The following is a 20,031-nucleotide window of genomic DNA, read 5'->3' on the forward strand; positions in this document are numbered from 1 at the left end:
AAAGTCACCAGCAACCAATTTGCTTCAATTAAAGACTGGAAGATGTTCCCAATGCTTTGATTAAGAAAAAATTAGAAAGTTTCTTATTCACATCGGCAGGCATCTTTGCAAAATGGAAGGTCCCTTGTGCTCCTCTGAAGCCATTTAATGCATATATGAGCATGGATTCTCAGAACTATCTATAATGCATATAGTGCTTTCTGCTCTCAGTGGCTTTTTTCCCACTCTCTTTACGTCATTTGCCATTTGTGAGGGTTGCCAGGGTAATGACCAATCATCCCTGGAGAGATGCCTGCTAGTAAGGACAACATAGGCTTTCTCTTTTTTGGTATTCTGCAGTATGTATTTGAGAGCTATTCTAGCATCAAGATCGCAGAACTTTAGTTAGTAGGGAGTGAAAGTTTACAGAGCATGAAATAACAGCTTACAACCATTGAGGTAAGTGAGGATTTTTCTTCTTTTCTCTTTCATTAACATCTCTGTCTGGATTCATTCAAAACACTGAGCATCATTACAGGGTTTTTTTCCCTATATGTACAGCTGACTTTGAAATTAGTTATAGCAATGGGGTTTTGCCTGATTTGAACAATGAAATCTTAGTAGTGCTATGTATACAACAGGTCTTGATTTTATTCTTTTTAATTATGAATCTCACAGCCTTTCCCACCTCTACATTCACCAAAGGCATCCAGTCATCCCAGAAATATTTTCAGAAGAATTAATTAAAAACAAACAAATAAAAAAAAATCCCACGTGTTGTAATACAAATTACACAGCACTAACTGTGGTTGCCTCTAAGGCAAGTGGCAATTTCTGAATAGGCTTCACTGTACTGAATGCATATATGTACATATAGAAAACATAGAACAGGACACATTAACTGGAAAACTGAAAACCCAGAGTCGAGCCATGTCCTGTAAGATGTTGAGGACATTCAACTCTTGTTTTTATTTTTATTTTTCTATTAGACACTTGAAAATGTATAGACTAACTCTTTGCTCACCCGTGGGCAATAAAAAAACAGAGCCTCCAGACTGCAGGTATTTTTCTGATGCTACCAGTGGAAGATGGTGATAAATGCTTCACAGACTGGGTTCAAATGTTGTTGTTTTGCAGGTGAGGGTACATAAAAATAATAATAAAAAAATCTGTTTGGAAGTTCCCAGTGACCTCAGAAGCTTCTGTGAAGCATTTGTGTGATCTGAGTAATGACACACATGACTCTAGTGGTTGGTTTGGGGTGGTTGTTTTTGTTTGGGTTTTAAATGAACTACACTGAAATTATCTTGAGTCAAGTGCATGTATGTTGGTGCAGCCACCTGTTTGCGTGCTGGCTTCCTGGGAGAGAGGGACACTTGGAGAGGCTGTGTTGTTTTTCTGTAGAATTACTAAGGTATTGAAGCTCAAAATAGTAATTCTCATCAAAATCTCTATCTGCTGCTTAATGTATTCATAGCTACACATAGCTGCCATGTGTTTTTACATCCTGACATTTTTACATGTCATGATGGGCACGACATATGTAGTAAACAGAAGAAAGCATGGATATTTATTTCACTCTGTTTTGTGCTTATTACAGATACATACGGAGTGTGAGCTTGACTCATGTGGTCCCCCAATGGAAATATACATTCAGGACATTTCATTTAGCATGATATGTTCCAGTTGGTAAATTTTAGATGTTACTAAGGATTCAGATGTGTTTATGATAGCTTTGTAGTACCACGACGACTGGTGCATAGCAGTGAGTCTGTATGTTTGTATATCAGAGAGAAGAAAATTGAGTAACAATTTTAGTCTGAGATGAAAATGATCTTTTCATCAGGCTATACAGGAAATACTTTTATTCAGAAAGGAGATCCGTTTCCTCTTTCTAAAACTATTACTATTTTTGTTTTCTTGTTTGTTTTTGTTTTTGACATCTCTTTTCTGGTTATCACTTTTAAACAGTTTAAAATGTGTAGTCGTTAAATAGTTACACTGAAAGAAAAAAAAAAAAATCAGTAAGTCCAGAGACAGTGCAATATTATCTATATCTCTGTTTTAGCAGCATTCCGTACAATTCCACCATTCTTTAGTAATCTAGGAAACAAAACCACAAATGTATATATAATATATTATTCTAGGTGGTATCTTATAACAGAAAAGTGACATGATTACAATTAGATAATGTTAATTAGTAAAGTAGGTTGTCAAATGAGAGATTCAGAGAGAAACCCATCTGGAGAAGATGGTGGGTACCAAACCTCAGCTTTTGTCTTTGTTTGCCTTTTTCATGTCTATCTGCTTCTTTCTCTGCCTCTCTCTAACTTGAAAATGCTCCGTGACTGTGCTATGCAGAGAACAGCATTCACTTTCAGACAGTGTGATAGAGAAATACAACGTGAAAGGAGAAGGGAATAGTCTGTGATGTGAGTTATTCACAGTGTAATGTCTTTCAACAACTTGGGCAGGATATTTGTGGCTCTGAGGAGCTGCATGAGGCAGAAGACAGGAAATTCTGCAGCAACAAGTCTGAGAAAACCTGTGGCAAATATACTGGGAGTAATGAAGGAAAGCCACAAGGGCGGGTGGAACTAAATGGTTTAGTTGTGCTTGAACTGGAAGCACAGTAAGCTAAGCAAGTAGCAGAGAGCTCTAGGAGGCAGGCTGGGAAGAGACCTCATTCCTAGAGCATGCTGATAAAACTGGGGTGCAGGATTTGTGGTGGAAAGCTGAGGACAACAGGCTGAATAGAGCCAGACACTACAGCTTGGGATACGGGATTTACCCACCATCTGGTATAAGTGCTATTGAGCCGTTTGCCCCTTTTAGTGCCATGTCTATTGCTGGAAGCTTTGGAGAGGTAAATTTCAGTTGTTTCTTCATCTTCTACTTTTGAATACAGAGCAAAGAGGAAGAATAATTAACAGCGCATTGATCCGCTGTTGAAAAATCAGGCCTCAGACCAGGATGGAAAAAATATGGCACAGGCTAGAAAATGAGTAGATGCTTACAAATGGGAAAACAAGTTAGGATGACAAAAGGAAAGCAGGGCTTATCCTAGAAAGATTGAGACATGCTGAATAAGTGCAAGAATATCTGAAAACATCCAGTAACCCAAATTCATCATCCCATGAGAAAAAGAAGGCAGAAAATAAATGAAGGTGAATAAATCAGTTGACAATAGTTTCCAAACATTGTGTACAATAATACAAATCATTATTGATAATATGGCATCACTGCAGTGGACAAATCAGACTAAACTGTAGCTTTTGCTGTTAGAGGTTAATTATCCTGAGACCTGGTAGATTATTTTTTTTCTGATAGGCATCAGCTATAAATGATCTGTCATTAAGTTTTTTGTTGTTGTTGTTGTTTCTGATGAAAAGTTTACTAATTCATTTTTATCTAACCAAAGTCGTATGGTTCTGCATTTTGTTGCTGTTGTTTGGAATCCAACTTCTTATTGCATTACCTGACCCTGACTATCCACTGCTATGAATAAGCATAGCTCTATTACTTCGGGGATCTGGTGACATAACTCCAAATTTCTGATGTGCAATCATAAAATGCATGTATTCAGGGCATTAGAGAAATAATTTAATTGTGTGGACTTAGTTAAAGTGGCACCAGAAGGGATAGGAATAATTACAGGAGAAATGTCTGATTTTAAATTGCCATTTACTGGCATTTTTTGAAAGAGAGTGGTGAAAATGTGCTTTATCATCCAAAGCTGCAATCATGTTCTTACATAGGCACAATAAAGGCGTGGAGAAGCAAGGTTACTGTTATTTGACCAGAAGTATGCATGGTTAGGAAATTTTGAAATTTAGGATGTATTACAGTGCTTTTCAAATTCTCTTTTAAATTGCATTTTAAGGTTCAATTTGAACAAGTAATTAGAGAGAAAGTGTCTTGTGGTTTAAAACAAGCAGTTGTTAGAAGATGGGCATCTTTAAACCTTTTACTAAAAGCTTCCAATTCATATTTACAGTATTATTTCCAAAAGATTTAGCTTGAGTTTCATTGCAAGTTTGTAGGTTTCAGGTTTCAGAGAGACACACATGCTTCTGAATATAGGATCACCTATTCCAGAATTGTCCTGTGTTTACTGCATGATGCTGGATGAGTTCATTAAACGCTTCAGCGCTTGCTTCTCCCATAGCTGGTAGTATTTACCTCATAAGACTAGGGATGTTATCTATGATTCTTTGTGTAGGGTTATGAGTAGCCATGGTGTTCAGGGCCTAACTACTTAGATATGCAAAGTATTACACAGCCCTCAGAGATCCCCCAGTTCATCTTGTTTTTCTATTGTAGTTACAAGGTCAAGTTGAAATAATCCGTATGATTATAAGAGCCTGCATGACAAACTTTCCTGGAGAGCAACATCTGTTATCTGGTGATAACAGTGACTCAAAGGAGCTCTCTGGGAGGAGAGCACTGTCTGTCGCACATGAGCAGGATGATTCAGTTCACATTTGGAAAGAGAAACGTTTTCCAGGCCTTGCGAACATGGTTCTGGAGGCTTGTTACATATGCTGATCCATGCTCTGGTGAAGCTCTCGGGCACTGCGTGGAGCGAGTGCTCCTGGTGGCCATGGTCCCGTTTTCCCCAGCAGCACAAGTGACGCTGAAGCAGCTGGCTGCCACTCGCCCACCCAAGTTTCCTCCTCAGCACGTGGCTCCCACTGCACGTGCCTGCTGATACAGCCAGGTGAGGGTGCAACATGAAGGACTCCAACAACTGCCAAAGTCCGAGGCCTTGTGTATCCTGACACAGGTTTCCTTCATAGAAACCACCTTGTGACAGGACAGGACTCTGCATGTGTGTGTTCATGGGTGTTTAACAGCTGAGGGTGTAGCTTGTGTTAATGTGTTTAGAGAAATTATACTGTGATGACTCAGAGCTGTGGATATACACATCAAATCTCTCAGGGATTCAAATTTATTTCCCATTTTATCTAAAGTTTGAATCAAATTCAGCCCCACTGTAAGATGGTTGACTTTGCTGCGTCAGGCCTTCAAGGCACAGCAGCCTTTGAGCTTCATTTGCATCGCTGCATAGGCCTCCTGCCCTGGCGTGCTGCTGCCTTATGGCAGTTCAGCTGCGCTGACACTAAACCAACTAAATGTGGGTGATCCAGGCCAGGCTACTTGCACAGAGCCTTGCACCTTGCAGACATTGCCTCCTACAAATAAAACTGCTCATAGGTGCTATGTGGTAACTTTATGTGAAATGCTATAGACCTGAAATACTGTACAGCTTAATTGAGTGCAATTCCTATTGACTTCAATGGGTGTTTTATTCAATTAGGGCCTGCAGAATTTAGATCATTGCCTTTGGCTTACATCATTGCAAATATTATTGATGGTTATAAAGCTTTCAGGGCTCTTTCAGGCTTTTAGTCCACAAATTGACTGCAATGTGAAGTCTTGCTTGGGGGTGAGTACTTATATCCATCTCATCTTTCATGTACTTATTCCTGAGTCTTTTTCTGCTATTCCTTTGGGAGTGCTCATATAAAATATGCAATTTAACAAAGAGGGGGAAAGGAAGGTTGTCTCAATATAGTCAGATTCAAATTTCAATTTGGCACATTAGATGTGTGCCTTTCTTATTTTTTGTCTAAAATGTAGAAGTGAATCTGATTAATTTTAATTCTCATAGAATGATAAAATTAAGGCACAGTAAATTTGTAATGGATATTGAGGAAAATTAAGTTTCCCAGCGGCAAGGATGGATACAGTTCTTGAAACTTTACAACTACCTTCCATGGAGCAACAGAAATTTTAACCAAAAAAAAATAACCTCTGTTGGCAGGAGGAGGAGCTGGATGGTTTAAAATATTTTTTACCCTTATAATCTGCTTGCAATATACTAGTACTGCAAACACTATCCCTCAAGACACTGCCTGAATTGCTCCATGTGAGTATCACAAGCAGGGCTCATATCACATAGCTGCGACCACTCAGCCTCTGTTTGCCTTAGAAGACAGGCAGTGTGGAAATCAGTGTACTGGCTCTGCATTAGGCACTGAGAGAAACAGGATGCAGTTTCTACTCTTTTTCCATTCATGCTTTGGGGAAAAGTGGTGAATAAGCCTCTTGGTGTACCGTACATGTAACTGCATTTCATTGCTGATTCTAAATCAGCATATATAAATATATATATAACTTCACTAAATGAAAATAAGAGATGTTAATAGAGATGGGCACAAGCAGTTTTAGGAGATTTATTGTTGAAATCTGACTGCATTTCAGGTAATAGATTCTTTCTATTGATCTTTCCAAAATCATCTGTAGAAAGAGGTAAGAAAAGTCACACACATACACATGAATATTTTTAGGTCTAATTAGTAAAATTTGATAAATGTATCCATGGGAAAATTGATATGTGTACTGGCTAGAACAGTGACTTTTTATTTAATTCTGTCTTAGGTGAAATGAAATCAAAATAAAATAAAAAAGTATCCTCCCTATACAAGGCATTTTTTTCGAGCAGAGAGCACAATAAATGTTATCTGTCAGGGAAAGAAACAGGCTGTTTAAATTCAGGCAGCGTAGCATCTTCAGGCAGAAGGGCTATTTTTAACTTCAGATGTAGCTTAATTTAGAAACTGAGCAGTTGAAGTCCCTTTTTTTTTTCCCTACTCCTCTGACTGGAGATTTTTTATAACGATTGTAGATATCCTTGTGTGAAGATACTGAATAGAATAAAAAATCCATTATCCTGAGCTTCAAGGTCATGAAAATACACAGCTAAAGAAAGCAGCTGTATGGCAATATTGTCACGCGTGTACACACAGAGCTCAGATTGATGCACTGGTTTGTAAGCATACGGGCCACTTTGGCAATTTGCCAAGAGGTTGCATATAATTTTTATATCACTTTATGCAAGATTTTACCCAGGTTTGTATTTTATATAGGAAGTAGTGTAATTGCATATAACCATATACAACACGTGGTAGAGAGTAAATTTCAGTGGTTTCTAAGGGAGAAATATTTATGAGGGAAGAACTGGCACTGCTTCCCTGCATTGATTTTTCTGAACCAGCTTCTTCTGTTTGGCTTTGTTTGTAAGTTAATCACAAGAACTAAGAAGCTCATCTTGCCAAGGAAGATATTCAAAATTTAGAATTGCAGACTTGACTCTATTAACTGATTACAGGCTTTTTAATGTATTCAGTTTCAGAATATGAAAAAAATCCTCTCACAAATGGAAGTACTTCCAAGATGGCTTGTTGCAAACAGTCTTCTTGCATAATTGCATACTCTATGTCACTCAACAGTAATCTACTGAATTTCAATAGCATTTCAGCATAGAACTTGATTCTTGCTGAATTTTATAGTTTACCTCTTCAAGCTCAGCCGAAAGTGATTCTGAAAGCTATTCTAGTTGCATAATAATAACAAAAAGCAAAGAGAGAGATGTGCCACTGCGACAGAAGTAATTGGGTTATTAATAAGCTGAATGTGACATGGAAAGTCGTTTCTGTTTCTGAGCATAGTGACACCTTCACCATCAACTCTTAAATACCCACAGGCACACACAACTTTCTTAAAGTCCCTGAAATTTTGCTTAAATGTTTGAGCAATTGTTCAAATACAGAATAGTTAACATTTTTTGTAGCTACCTAAAATCCTGCAATTATAAAGGAAAGCTTCTGCTGCCATTTATTCTTTAGCTTATGACAGCTAAAATTAGAGGGTTTCATTCCATTGTTTTTATACACAGGGTAGCATGACATAATGTAGTAAGAACATCTTAAAACAAGGTAAAAATTTAGAGTTATTAATATTCAATAGAGGTTAAAAAGAAATGTCCTCTTCTAAAGCTGGACTGTTCCTTAAGTGCATACATTGGATGGGGATTCTTTCATCTTCCATCAGAGTATTTGTTTTGGAGGAATGCTCCTTTCCCTGGCTACTTTCTGTGTGGAATATAGGAGTAAGCATAGAAGCTGTTAGAGCTGTTAGGCTCTGCTAAGGGGTTTCCCTAATCCTCTGCTGGCCAAACAAATCAGAATTTATGCTGAATTTGGTCTCTGGGAGGTATTTTAATGGTGCTATCAGACTAGGAAATTCAGACTATGACGCACAGTTTGGACTGGGAATTTGAATCAGAGTCTTTCCTGAAAAAGGATTTCTTTGCAATAAAGCAGATATATTGCACCAATATTTGCTGAAATGTTTCAGCTTTATAGGGAAGATGTTTTTTTCACATCAAAGGCTTGATCTGAAGCTTGTAGCAAAAGAAACATTCAGAACACATTATAATTTCTTGTTTTGGGTATCTTGGTATGCTGTCAGGAGACAGGATTCAGTTTGCCTATTAAAGTGGTTTAAAAAAAGACTAAAAGGAGCCATGGAGTTGTCAAGAAAAAGTTGAAATCTTATGGAATTGAGGGTAATATTTTTGTTCTTACAGAAACACAGGATATATTTGAAATAATTTTCCAAATGGCTTTATAAAATCTAATCAGCTTGAAATGATAGATGTCTATTTGTATCTGATTTGTTTTCACGCAGTCTGTAGTGAAGAGAAAAGCAATTGTTTTGAGAGCAAATGGGATTTCTATTTTCAGCTATTCTTGCTTTTAAATAGCAAAACACAGCCATGACGAATGGTGGTGACATGTAGGTAAGGCTAAACTTTGAAACTTGTGCTTGAAGTCAAGCTAGGGGTTCTAATATAGCAGCATTAAAATGCTCTGAATTTTTCTTAGGAGATTTCTGCCATTTTAGGCCAAACGCTTCTGATGATATTAAAGTTGCAAGTAAGGCTGAACTAGAAAACTGACTTCTTTTGGTTTTGGATCCAGCCTAATGATAAGTAGTTCTTATTTAGAATCATAGAATCATAGAATATCCCGAGTTGGAAGGGACCCATAAGGATCATCATTTAGTCCTTTTCATCCACAGATCTCTGTGTTTTGTAATTAAGGACAATATTGTGGCCTTATTTTACAGAAGTGAAAGCATAGAAAAGCAATTTGAGTACCTAAGATTCACAATTAGATTAGTAACAGACCTAGGAACAGACCCAGATCTTATAACCCTGGTCTGGTCTTGTGTTGTCCCCATTAATCAAACCAAAGCAGTATTTATATTTTCATCTGAGCATCTGAAACCAGCTTTGTCATGGCTTGAACTTTAATTTCCAGTAGTGTTTCAGGTGGTGGGGATATAATCGAGAAAGGAAATGTAAAGAAAAACAAACAATGACAAACAACAACAAAACAACAAAAATACCTTTTTTTTTTTTTTTTTTTTTTTTCTCTACCTTGTGATTTCCTGCTAAATCTCTGCATAAATGTCCAGGTAGGTTTGTGTCCCAGAAGGATGAGTAATCAGAGCAGGGATTCAGGTACCACCCCACAAAGAAAGACAGAAACCCTTCCATAGGAGGATGGCTGGATAGAATTGGAAGCCCCAGGGTTCCATGTGCAGTCCCCTAGGACCTGCTCAGTACCTGTGCAAATTCTTCACTTCATCTCTAGAGGGACTTAGTTAATGATATTCATAAATAGGTGTTATTCAGCTGTATATTGTGTGCCTTTACCTTGTTACAAATCCTTAGCATGACACCACGTTTCCCTGTACTAAAGAGACTGCAGTGGAGCTGGGAATGTTTTCTGCAGCCATTTACTTCTCTGACCTCCCTGAGGGGCACTGACATCTGCTCCATGACAAAGCAACCTTGGTTTCCCTCTGGTGGAAATCTGCAGGCTGGATCCAGAGCTGATGTGTCCAGTGGGGTCTGTGAGAGAGGTAGAACCCAGCTGCTGGAGCCTCCTGACTTATATTTGTCCGATCCCAAAACGGTGATTACAGTCGTGATCTCCACCCTTTCTTGCCAATCTATACAGTTTGTGTTTTTATTGGCAGAGAATCACGTGTAGTGGCTGTTCCATAAGAATTTTATTACAATTTTCATGCTTCAAGAAATTTAATCCTTCTATTTCATGTGACTTGTTCTTACAGAATTTGTCACTCAGCACAGAAAACACATTAATGCTTTCCATGCCCGCAAATCACAAGAGGACATGTAGATGATGAGTTTTTATTAATCAGCATGCTGTCTTCTCAGAAATGGGAAATTGATTTTACCAAAGTGTGACAAACTACAAGAAGTAAATGAATTGATATTCAGGTGAAATGCAGGAGACTGTAACAAACATGTTATATTTCTAATTAATTATAAAAATACAATATGCTATGCCTGCGTAGGGGTTTTCACACACCAGTATGTAAGCAGTTCACAAACATGTAGGCATCGTTATTCCATGTTGTACAGGCTGGGACAGTTTTCATCTTGGAGAAGACAGTCATAGATGAGGTACTAAAAATAGACAGATTTAAGAGTGCGTGCTCACTAGAGGGGATGAAAGACCAAGATGTGTTGAGATATGCGAAGAATCAGAAGTATCAGAGCAGGAAAGAGTGTGGTCGAACCAGTTAGTGCACTGATAAAATCTGCTACTTCTAGCTTCAGCAAAATTTGAAAATGTGATAGAAATGGAGTGCAGAAACACAAGGAAGGAGATGTGTAAGTAGATGTGTTCCTTTTGCCTACCCTTGCATACCTAACTTAGGTGCCTAGATGAGGAAGCCAATTTTCTTGGGCTACGGAGAGTTTAAATGAGGAAGTTGTTTCATAAAGTAATTCAGAATCCACAGATAAGGCTCCACCTCTGAGGCACCTCCACAGGAGCCCAACGTGCTTCAATGTCTGTATCAGAGACTTCAGTTAACTAACCGCCTGCCTTAAGCACCTGAGATAGCTATGAAACTTAGGCAGTGGTAAAACCCAGTCCCTGTAGGGTCACTGCAAAGACAACTTTGTACCTAGGACCTCAAACCTATTACTGACAAGGTATGCCTTGTATGCCGTCCCCTTGGGAAAACTCAGATTTCCCCTCAGTCTTCTCTTTCTGGTCTTTATGTGACGTTCAGGTCCCATGTGTGGAGGCTGAATAGTTTGTCTGAAAGGAACAGAAAGTCAGTGAAAGGGAGTGCCTTAGACCTGTGCGTTGCATTTGTAACAGAACCTGAAGTCAGGTAGACCCAAGGACTCTCTTCTATGTTCTTTCCTAGAGATGGGAGGTTATTTCCGTAATCAGGACCGGCTTCTGTAAAGTCCCTGACAGAATCATAAATTGTGCTGTTTAATTCAACAAGATCTATTAAAAAAAATAAATAAAATGAAAAACAGAGAAAAGTTCATAATCAAAGTGGTACTTTTTGTGCTGAATTTGATGTACTAGGAAAGCAGCATTTACCTGACAAGAAATGTAAGTAAAATCTGGCTGTTCATTCAAATGAATGAAAAAAAAAAAACAACTCAAAAGGATTCAAATTTATTATTTATGGTTAGAAATATTTTTCTTCAAGTGTTGTTACCAAATTTTTTTTGGCTAAGGCCTAGCTTCCAAAGATCTTTTGAATTCTCCGTCCCTTGCATCTGACTCGCAGCACTATTAACACTTTTCATGTTTCCCTGTCGCACTTGTGTTGTTTTAATAGAAGACACGAAGGCATGCTGGTGACAGCTCTATACCAACAAATCCTGGCAGGCAGATGCTACGATTTGATCCGGATACTCCCTGTATGTTTTACGCGCTGCTGTAATATTTGAAATACAAGCCTTGGCTTTTTTTCCTGTATATATCTCCATAAGAATCCTGGTCTGATTTAATGTAGCATTAATAGGAAACTATTTTAGCCTACATAAGGCAGGGGGACAATGACATTAATATGTTTCATGGTGCAAAAGAAAGGATTTCTTCTTTTTGGCCGACATTCCACAGGTTCTTGTATGAGCTTTCACCATACCTACAGAAATTTTCTTCTTAAGAGAAACTTCCTCCTCCAACTTAGTAGACCTTTATGTAGAAAAGATAAAATGTCGTCAGAAAATTTCTCTCCCCCCAGTGCTTATTGATAAACAACAAATTAATCCAAGCCCTTGAAAAGCACGCAGCCTATCTGTGTTGGTGCTAAACTCTTCTGATGACAGAAAATACATGCACATAGAAACCTACTGATTGCACCGTTGTTAAGCTTTAATACTCTTTTGAGTGTTTTCTTGAAGTACTTTTTGACTGTGAGGAGAGAATGAACAATGGCAGCTACAAACATGTTCTTCTCCAGGCAAAGCCCTTGGTGAGCAGCGTGCTCCCACATCCCCGGTCTCATCGCGCTATTTCAGGAGCCGGCGTTCCCCTGGACGTGTCTGATGTGGGTGCTCCTGCGCGGCGGCTTGGAAGCCTTTCAGCTGCGTTTAGACAGACCCTTTAAATGTCCCTCTTTGATGTCCGCCCAGCTTTGGGGAGTATTTGGTGTTTTTCATGTGACTCATAACAGGAGGCTTCCTGATATAGCCTTTCAAAGGAGTGGGCAAGAGAAGCACAGCGTGATTCTCCAGGGGACATCAACTTTGATAGTTGAAAGGGACCTTTTCATCTTGGGCTTGAAGAGACAGCGCACCCAACATGCTAAGGAGATTTAAAACATCCTTGTTTAGATTTTTTTGCCTCGGGAGATTACTGTTGGATAATTAAGAATGAACAAAATCCAAGGTAAATTCAAAGTAGTTAATTGTTCATGGAGGAAAAAAAAATACATGAATTTGAGCAATCTGCATGAGATTCCGGGTGCTCAAGGTGTCAAGTGCACTTAGGAAAAAAGTAAGACTGTTAAGGAGGTATTCCTGAATGAAAATATCACACAGAGTTTCTTCAGTAATTATACTCCTGGCTAGCTCGTTGTATTAATGCTTGTCATTTACATAAGCAATGATTACAACTTCTGTGCACATACGAAACAAAGTGGATTACACTGCATGTAAACTTTATATAAAATCTAAGGTAAGAAGGTGGGGTGTATCCCATGAATGCCAGGACACAGATTAACAGTTTGCTAGCTGTGACCCACACATCAGATCAATGTTCTGCCCCAGTTATCAGCAATGTTCATGGTAGTGGTAAGTAGTGGGGTTATTCTTGGGACTTGTATTTAGTATATTTGCTGATACGTTGAGATGAAATTCCTACATAAGAAAATGTTGGGAGGTATTGCCAATACTGAAAATAAGTAGGTTGTCATTCATGAAGAATTAGACTAACTTTTTGACTAGCTTGCTGGTAAATTGATGTGAACAAGTAGCATACAGTGCAAAGCCATACAATTTGGGCTTAATAATAACAACTCAGTAATAACCTATAAGGTGAGGGTTTATGAACTGGAAGTAACAGAAGAGGAAACAAATTTGAGCATACTTGTCAGTGGAAGGATGGATATAACTAGCCAAAGGGATATTAATTATGGTAGCAAATGCAGTGATTACGGTAGAAATGTATGATGCAATCCTGGAAGGTGAGAGCTTTTTAACTGAGAGAAGGAAATATGAGTACCATCTTGCAAGGAGTGCTAATTCTAACTCCTTGTGACTATTTCTACAGTTGCATTTTGGTATATTCAGACAAATGAACTGTGAGAGGTGCAAAGAAGAGCTACTAGGAAGAGCAAGGGAAGGAAGCTCTATCTTGTGAAGGGAAATTAGAAATGCCTCGTTATATCCAACCAAGCGGAGGTTGCTAGGGAGAAGGATCATTAAATATGATGAGAGCAAATATTGGTACGAGGATAGGTTCAGTTTCCAGGCTCACGGCATGCATAGCCTCTGCTGAGATCGCTGGCAAGGCTGCCGGTGGCTGCCTGTTCAGAAGGTTACAGGTGTGATGGGAAGAGCTGACCGGCGTAAAGTCCAAAAGAGCCCAGGCCTCCTGCCTGTGACACTGGCAGAAGGATTGCCACTAAAGCTGTGTTTTTATTAGTACTGTAAAAAGCATTCAGCAACCTTTAAAGAAAAAAAAAACACATGCAATTTTAAAAACCCTGGCTGCAAATTGCTTGCCAAAGGGAGAGCTCTCCTTCATTTGAGATCTTACTGAAATTCCTCCCGGTTGGTCTTTTGAACTCGGCTCTGGCGGTGCCACTGCCTTACCTCGCCTAATGAGCTGGCTCAGCGCCGTGACAGCCGCTGGCTTTGCGAGCCCCGCAAGTGCGAAGTGCGGTGACATCACGCTCCCGAGGGTGTCAGCTATTAGCTGCTAAAAATAGTTGCAGGCAAACACAGAATAGAAAAATCAAATGTCTGTTGAAGCCACGAGTGAATGGGAAGGTGAGGAGGGAGAGCTCAGCTGAGGGGCTTTTTGCTTAACCACGAGGGCAGCGGCGCTGTGCTGCGATCCCGGCTGCTGTCGCGGATGACGCTTCAGGACTGGTGAGCTGGGGAAGCCCACAGAGACAGGCTCATCCCTGGTGTAATTCCAGCACTGTAATGGTAAGTGAGTTTTTGTGTCGATTTCCCACTGGTTAGGTTATCTGATCTGAGTAATCTGTGTTCTGCGGTTCTTAATGAAAGTGCGGCTATGGGATGCACAGCGCTAGGATGATGTCAGCGTTACTGCCAATGCAATCACTGCTCTATGCAAAAATGAAGCACGAATCAATATTAATATTGTAAAGTGAAGCGTTCGGAGGTTAAGACAGAAATAACACACAATGCAAACCATATGCAGGCATAAATGCCTGTGCATCCAGTTTCCAAGTTCAGGTAAATATCCTGCTCAGTGTGTGTTCTGGGGCTCCTCAGTGCAAGTTTTTCAAGACTACTTGCAACCTTTAGGCCTTGATTACAGTCTGTGAGCTAAGACGTGCTTAAAGACAGAGGCCGCGCTTTCAGGCTCTGGTTTTGTAATGAAGACTTCTGTTTAATGTTTCTGTGTTTCTTAGAAACACAGCAAGCAAGGTGCTTCAGATAAAATAAAGCTTAAGCTGCTCTAAATTAAAACCGATCTAATAAAGCACATATAAATACAGGAGCAATGTAACATGAAAGTTAAGATTAAAGTCAGGCTGGGTGTCACACAACCTTTGAAAATTGCATCCTGGAGTTTTGATACTAATTAGACCGTGAACAGACATGTTCATCTAGGCTCATCAGTGTGGTCAGAGTTTTTCACACCTGAGCTACTCATTGCAGTCTTTTCTATGCTTCTTAACTTACTGTCTAAGGGCAGGACGTATTTAGAAATATGAAGACTGGGACTCCAGCTTTACACCAGAGATACTCATTCCAAGTTACAAAAGCTAACCCATGGGCCTGAAACTCCCTTGGCCAAAGTATAATCCTTTTCTCACTTGTTTGGAGTCACCTACAACAGCTTCATGGTGATTCACAAACATCAGCATCTGCTTGTAAGTAGCTCGGGTCCCTTTTTCAGGGAGAACAGCTTGTTCTCCATCCAGCGTTTGCACCCTGGCCCCCAAACTGCTTGGTGTTCTTATTTGCAGCCGGTACAGTGGCTGAAAACACAAGTCTGCTGATCCTGAGCCTGACTCACGTCTCTGACAACCACTGGCAGCAACCTTCCCCAGAGGGACTGAAGAGCTTGATGGATGTTGTACTGCGGGTTATCAGAGCGCGTGCTAATGAAGCAACAGATCCATTACAGTATTTATCCATTTTGCAAGATCCAATTATGTGAACTTTGCAAGGAATGGAATAGTTTGATTTTACCCTGTGTTCATCCTGTAATGATGTCTCTAAAAGATATTTCCATCCTATCATTATTTCCTGGTGCCGATTCTTCTGTGTTCAAGATTGCTTAGAGCCTGGATTTGATTCTGCTTTGTTTCTGATAATGTTTTTTTGGAAATCTGTTTGATAATTGTCATGGATAAAACCGAAGAATCCCTGGGTCCTTCACTTGCTTGGTGAGAAATGGAAAGTAGAAGTTCCTGCTATTACAGATCAGAAGGCAGGGGACTGACGTCTGATTTATTGTGTTAAATTACATTGTCTCTGTTACGTAGGAATTAGACCATGATTGTCATAGTCCCTTTTGCTCTTTCAAAATGGGAATTTATGACTTAAATGATGCTCCTCTGTCAGCCACAGAATTTTTACGATTATAGTGAATCTTATTTTTAATTGTCTGGTTTTTAGTTGCAAGTTTGGTGTTTTGGATTCAAACAGATTACCGTCATTTTCTTCAGTCTGCAAACAAACCAGAAAAAAAGATGGAAGAAAATCTATATTTGGTGGTGGTGGCTGGAGGGTCAAAACAAAGTAATAATAATAGACTGTTATTGAAGAATTTTTCCTCTTTGCATGAGTTTGTCCTTTTATTATTATTTTACGAGGACTATTTTTGGCTACTTAAAAATTACTGGAAGAGTAGAGTCTGAAAGATATCGTCAATAAGGAATAGAAATGCAGGGAAGTTTTTAAAACACAAAATACATTTTTTAGCAAGTGGCTGCCTTCTTGTTTAGCAAGATTTTCTGCTGCATTATATTTTCCTTGCTCTATCCCCCAGAAGGCTGAACGTTGCTATCTCCTGCAGACAATGCAGCAACGCCCTTATTTTGTACCAGCAAAAGATTTTTCCATTCACAAGCTACTTCAGTATTCCAGAGCGTCTCACCGCTCTAGCATGCATTTATCTGAATTTAAAGTAATTTTATTCATAAAAAGATTATTCTCTCTTGGTTTGGGGGATGCTGTCAGGGATAAAGGCACATGCAGTAGCACAAATAACTGAGATCTTCTGGCAGACTTTTTGTCTGCTTAATGCTTTCACTGGTGGCCTTGATGCTGATAATAATGACCATAGAATAAAATATCCTCTACAAAATATAATTTCCTGTTGGAATGCTGACTCAGTAATGCTGATGTGACATACACTTACTGCATCATCTGGGGGGGTGATGGTACCGTATCTGACATGTTCTTTTCTCAAGGTTAAACAAAGATTTCTACACAATATTCTTGGCAAGAGGTAGAACTACCTGGGCCTTAGATTTGATTGTAGCTGAGCCTTCAAATCCTTGTGCTATGCTTTTTGGATTTACCTGCTTTTTGCAGAAAACCTAAGGAGGAAGGACCTAAATCATCATAAAAATTAGGGTAAAAGTCTTTTGAAAATGCCTGTGGAAGTACATATTTACCAGTTTTACATATCCCGAGCTAAACCACATGGAAATGATGGACAACAAGATTTAGTGGTAGACTTGGCAATGCTAAGTTAACGGTTGGACTTGATGATCTTGGAGGTCTTTTCCAACCAAAGTGATTCTACGATTCTAAGATATGTGCCTGGAATATATTTAGATCCAATAGCAGGAAGCTGAGTTCAGATAGATTCAGACTGGAAACAAAGCACTTGTATTTATTAGCGTGGGTCATTAAGCATTGGCATATCTAGACAACAAACATGGGGTATTTCACGTGCACAGTAAATTGAGTGTTTGTCTACATGAGGCTACACACGTAGTCCAAATTAACTAACGCTGACAAGCTAAAGGATCTGATGTAGAAACTCCTTAGGGAATGAAGTTGACTCTTTTGCTGTAAAATGTCAGACTGAAAAATTAGTATAGTCTATCTGGCTGGAAAACAGATGAGCCTACATCATTAGCTCTGGCCTGTTTGTGCACAGCAGACAGAGAACAAGAAAAGTTTTTTCTTGTTGCATAAGAAGATATTAATGGCAGTGTCTAACCACGAATTTTCACACAATTAGTGTTGAATGTTGGCTCGTCACTGAGACTACTTGCCATAAAATTTCTGACTTCAGAAGAAGGACATCCACATTAAAAAGAAATGTGAAGATTGTCTAATGTGTGAGTTTGTGAGACAGAGTCCTTACCCACAGAAACAGTGTTGTCAGCAGCACTGTTTGTTTGAATTAAAGCTGCAGATTGGATCTAGTCATTCATGCTGATCTCAACTTTTATGTAGGACATAAATTGAATACATTACATTTTCTAACACGCCAGGCCAGCACTCTCTGACGCAGATACCAAAGCTGAAGTAAATAGGAGCTGGCAGTGTTTTCCAGCTCGAGGTGTCAGACCATTAGAGATTTCAGGTGCCTAAATGTAAATGCAGTATAAATGTCCAAGTTGGAGGATGTCTCGAGAATATATCCAAAGATATTATTAATCTGAGAATTTCTTCTGGAATCAGCAATTACTGCTGGCACTGGGCCAAGCCAGTGAAGAAGTCTTTTGATGTATTTTAAGAAGCATGCAAGTTCAGTGCCCTGTAACTGTGTCTTAACTACCAGACTCTCACGAAAAAGCTAGAGAAGGCTTTTTTTTTTCTTTCTTTTTTTTTTTTTTTTTTTTTCTCTCTCTCTAGTCGTTAACTTTGCACTCTTGTGCCTTCCTTCCTCTCTAAGCTTCCTTTTTGTGAAGATGAAACCTAGTGATGCAGTGTTTGCCTACAGGCGTCCTTTTTCCTGTGAACACAGAGAACCCTGAAGAACAAATAAACTTTTTAAGTTGCTGATGCTGCACGTTTGCAAATTCATTGGGAGATTTGGCTCACATATAAGGACAGAAGGATCCCGCTCCTAGGGAATAAACGTCAAAGAACATGAAAAGAAAAGTCTTAGCCGGCATTGGGACTATAAGAACAAAGAGTGCTTCCAAACTGCACTAGTGAAAACCACTGGGAAATGTGGAATAGTCTGACAGAAGCAGCAAGAATCATGGTACTGAGTCAGGCACTGAATCAGAAAAAAAAAAAAAAAAAAAAAAAAAAAAAAAAAAAAAAAAAGGCTTGATCCAAGTGAATTAAAGCCACTTATATTCCTGGAAATGAATTATTTCCTCTTTATCAAAAAGGAAAAAAAGCCAAAGAGGTTAAGAATGTAATTATATGTTGCAGAAAGAATTATATGGCAATTTCTGTCTCCCAGGCTCGCAGTCAGGGTACTAACCGATACTCTGACACGCTGACTGACTTTTTGTAGTGAGTCTCAGCAGCACTGCTTGCACTGCCTATTTACTTTTCAGTACTTCCTCTTGGAGGCTTTCTTTTACTTTACGCTCTCAGCAGGCTGTTAGAGGAAGCTCTGGGTATTATTTTGTGTCCAGAGTAAACAGAAGGCGCAGTAGTGTCTTCTGTGCATAAGCTCTCTCCTTTCTTTGTGAGTTTACAAACATTGTACAAAAACAAAACGATCACAGAAATAGTGTTTTGATACACGATCATTTGAAACTGGTGCTGAGGACTTGATTCTTTCTTTGTCAGTGAGTTCAAGTGTATCAGTTACATAATTTACTATTTATGTCACGAAGGCCTTCAGTGAAGTACTGGAGCCTATGAGCCATCTCCCCCCTTTCCTACCTGAGGCTGAGAATATTTTCATTCCATTCATCTCTGCTTGGATGTGGAGTGTCTGTAGACCATTGCAGAGCATCTGTTTTCAATGCACGCTGACGTTTTGCCAGTCATATGTCATGAGGGAACATCCTCCCATCGGTATGAACAATATGACCATGAAAGAAGGCGAACAATAACTGCATTATGTCCTCCAGAAGATGGAGAGAAGTTGGAAGGAATATGTTTTCGTGCACTGTATTTCAGGGCCTTGCTCATCCGTTGCACAACACTGCTGAATTTGTTTCCTAGCATTTACAAATGAAATTAAATCAAGGTTGTAAAACAGAAAATTGTATTCATATCCTTTGTGGATTGACGATGACAGACAGCAAAAAATGCTAAAAAAAAAAGAGGTCAGCTGAAATTATTTGATAACCTAATCACCAATACAACCAAGATGCCAAATAATTAACTTGATTCTGTCCTGTGTACTTACTAAGATTCTCTTTTTGTGGGTTTTCTTGATGGATGGAAGTTGGAAATAATTATATTAAGATTCAGTTATTCATAAACCTCTATCATTTAATAATAAAAATCAATTTGCTTATGAATGCATTTTGGTTGCTGTACTGAACATCAACGTACCCAGACTCCTGTCCTCCAGCCTCTGAAGAGGGTCTCTGTCATTGGTAATTGGTAGAAAAGGGCTGGGGCAGTGTCCTACAGACTTTTTTCTGACTCTTCTGGTATGATGCCCTGATGTAGATGAGACACTGCTGCATCACGCAAACCACCAGGTTAAATTAACCAGAATCTAATTAAGATTACAGAAACAACCCCAGAAGTTTTATGGGGTTGCAATT

At 39.1% G+C, this 20,031-nt stretch overlaps 1 protein-coding gene across 1 annotated transcript in view; it reads left to right on the forward strand.

Moving 5' to 3' along the window:
* The first annotated feature begins 292 nt into the window (after positions 1-292).
* GNB4 (G protein subunit beta 4) overlaps positions 293-20,031 on the forward strand; it is a 57,617-nt gene continuing 37,878 nt past the window's right edge. Inside the window, exon 1 of the mRNA XM_035334969.1 lies at positions 293-438. The gene's annotated coding sequence lies outside the window, so the exon portion shown is untranslated. The remainder of the gene's footprint in view (positions 439-20,031) is intronic.

This window comes from Oxyura jamaicensis, chromosome 9 (assembly GCF_011077185.1).
Source record: "Oxyura jamaicensis isolate SHBP4307 breed ruddy duck chromosome 9, BPBGC_Ojam_1.0, whole genome shotgun sequence".
Lineage (NCBI taxonomy): Eukaryota > Metazoa > Chordata > Aves > Anseriformes > Anatidae > Oxyura > Oxyura jamaicensis.